The sequence below is a fragment of the Elephantulus edwardii genome, unplaced genomic scaffold (genome assembly GCF_000299155.1).
Source record: "Elephantulus edwardii isolate Elephantulus edwardi_28Jun2011 unplaced genomic scaffold, EleEdw1.0 scaffold00599, whole genome shotgun sequence".
Classification (NCBI taxonomy): domain Eukaryota; kingdom Metazoa; phylum Chordata; class Mammalia; order Macroscelidea; family Macroscelididae; genus Elephantulus; species Elephantulus edwardii.
In genome coordinates, this window is record NW_006400349.1 from 120,955 (window position 1) to 123,065 (window position 2,111).

A 2,111-nucleotide genomic window follows, 5' to 3' on the forward strand; every position below is an offset into this window, starting at 1 on the left:
TGGAGAGGTACACCATGTTTGGAAGAGTAGAGGGACAGCACAAGAGAGGAAGACCCTTGATGAGCTGGATAGACTCAATGTTTAGAGTAATGAGAGTAAGTATGTCAGGATAGTAGTTGTGTTGGCACAGGATAGAGCTGGGTTTAGGGCTCTTGTACATATAGTTGCTATGAATCATAAGCTACTTGATGGCACATAACATCAACAACAACAACAAAGTTGTTAAGTGCCAACCTTGTTGTCTTTTGTTAGTCTGGGCAAAGAGGGCCAAAGAGAAGAATGAAGAATTCAGAACTCAAATGTTGATGGCCTTGCCTGCTTCAGGTAAGAAGGCAAAAGGCCTTGCCTGCCTGGCTAAGCTAGCAGGTGGCCCATAAATCAGAATGGAATGTACCTCCCTAAAGACTCTGTTTATAAAAATCCTCCCCAGTAAGTTCACAGTGTGACTTCCCATTCTGCCTCTCCAGGATGAGGAACTCACCCGGGAGCTCCCCTTCCACCCCCAACCCCCTTTAATAAAGCTGCATTAAGCTTTCTCTGATTTCTTCTTTAAGTCCACTAACCTAGCCTAACCTAACATCTTTGACACACTTATTCCCATTATTCCAGTCACTGAGTCAATCCATCTTATCCAGGGTCTTCCTCTCTTGTTCTGTCCCTCCACCTTCCCAAGCATAATGTCCCTCTCTAAGGACTGGACACTCCTTGCAACATGCCAGAAGTACTTCATTGGTAATACCCTTTTTAAAAAAACCCAAATCACAACACAATAGCAAAAGGTGCCTATTAGGCAGAATTTAATAATATATAGTAGAATTTTTCACTTGCAACCAATTTGGGTTTAAGCCATTCCACATTTGTCTACTATATTTTCACTGTAAAGAGAAATTCAGCCTGAGAAGTGCTTTATACTTGAACAACGCAACAGAACAACACAAAGGATTATGGGGCCCACAGGAGGCCTCCACTGCTGTTCCACTACCCACTCTTCACTAAAGCTCTAGAGAGTAGGGCCAAATAGGTGTGAAGGAGACTTGTCAGAATTCTACTGTGTCATGGAAAAGGTGATTTGAGGGAGGGGGATTTACTTAGCATTTACTATTTGGTAAGAAGGAAAATATATGGTTCTTTTATGCAGAGATTTTTAACTGTTGTACTAATTCTATCTGTAGCACCTCTTCAAGTGCTTGACATGTGGAAGGCATTGAAAAAAAAACATATAACAATACAGTTCTTTCTCTTTTATTTGACATATAATGTAAGTAGGGTTGCGTTATATGTAATCTATATAATCTACATAGACTATATTATAATGATATACTCTACACAAAACCATTATACAATATTACTTGTGTGATAAACACACACTTACACACACTAATGGTTGCATATAGATTAGTCTAGATGTGTTCCAAGGGACATAAAGAAAGAGTGGAGTTGTAGGCTTTGTAATAATTTTTCCTAGTGTTCACAGATAATACCTGATAATATTCCAAGTACATATGCAAAAATATGCTCTGAAAAGGTAATTTAGCATCAGGATTACCTATATACATATTCCAAAAAGGCTAACTGTCTCTGAATCAAAACAATTCCATTGTGAAGGAGTTGATTTTGACACATAGCCACCCTAAAGAACAGTTACATAGTGTTTCTAAGACTGTAACTCTTACATAAGCAAAATGCCACATTTTTTGTTCTCAGAGACTGGTGAGTTCTGACTAACGAACTTTTGGTTAGGCTCTTTTTGAATCAAAGAACTCCAGAAATTTGGAAAGGTGTCTGTCTAGTACTTTTTGTATTTGAAGACATGAATGAATCTCTCTCCTACCTTATGGTTCCATGGTGTAGTGGTTAGCACATCTGCCTTACACGCAGAAGATCCTGGGTTCAAGCCCCAGTGGAACCAGGGGTGTGTTTAAGAGAGAGAGCTGCTGGCTCTAACTCTGCTTTTCTTTGGGAGATCCACTTTTATACACTGCTTAGTACTGGGAGTATAGTGCAGGTTGTCATAGAATATTATCTCTCATAGCTGTGGAGTCTGAACCAAATCATCAACTGAACTTTTCCTTGTATGTTGTTGTTATGTGCCGTCGAGTCGTTTGCGACTC

General features: G+C 39.6%; 1 non-coding gene across 1 annotated transcript; it reads left to right on the forward strand.

Moving 5' to 3' along the window:
• The first annotated feature begins 1,836 nt into the window (after positions 1-1,836).
• On the forward strand, positions 1,837-1,909 carry TRNAV-UAC. Its single transcript has one exon. It is a non-coding gene; the product is annotated as a tRNA-Val (tRNA).
• Positions 1,910-2,111: the final 202 nt, after the last annotated feature.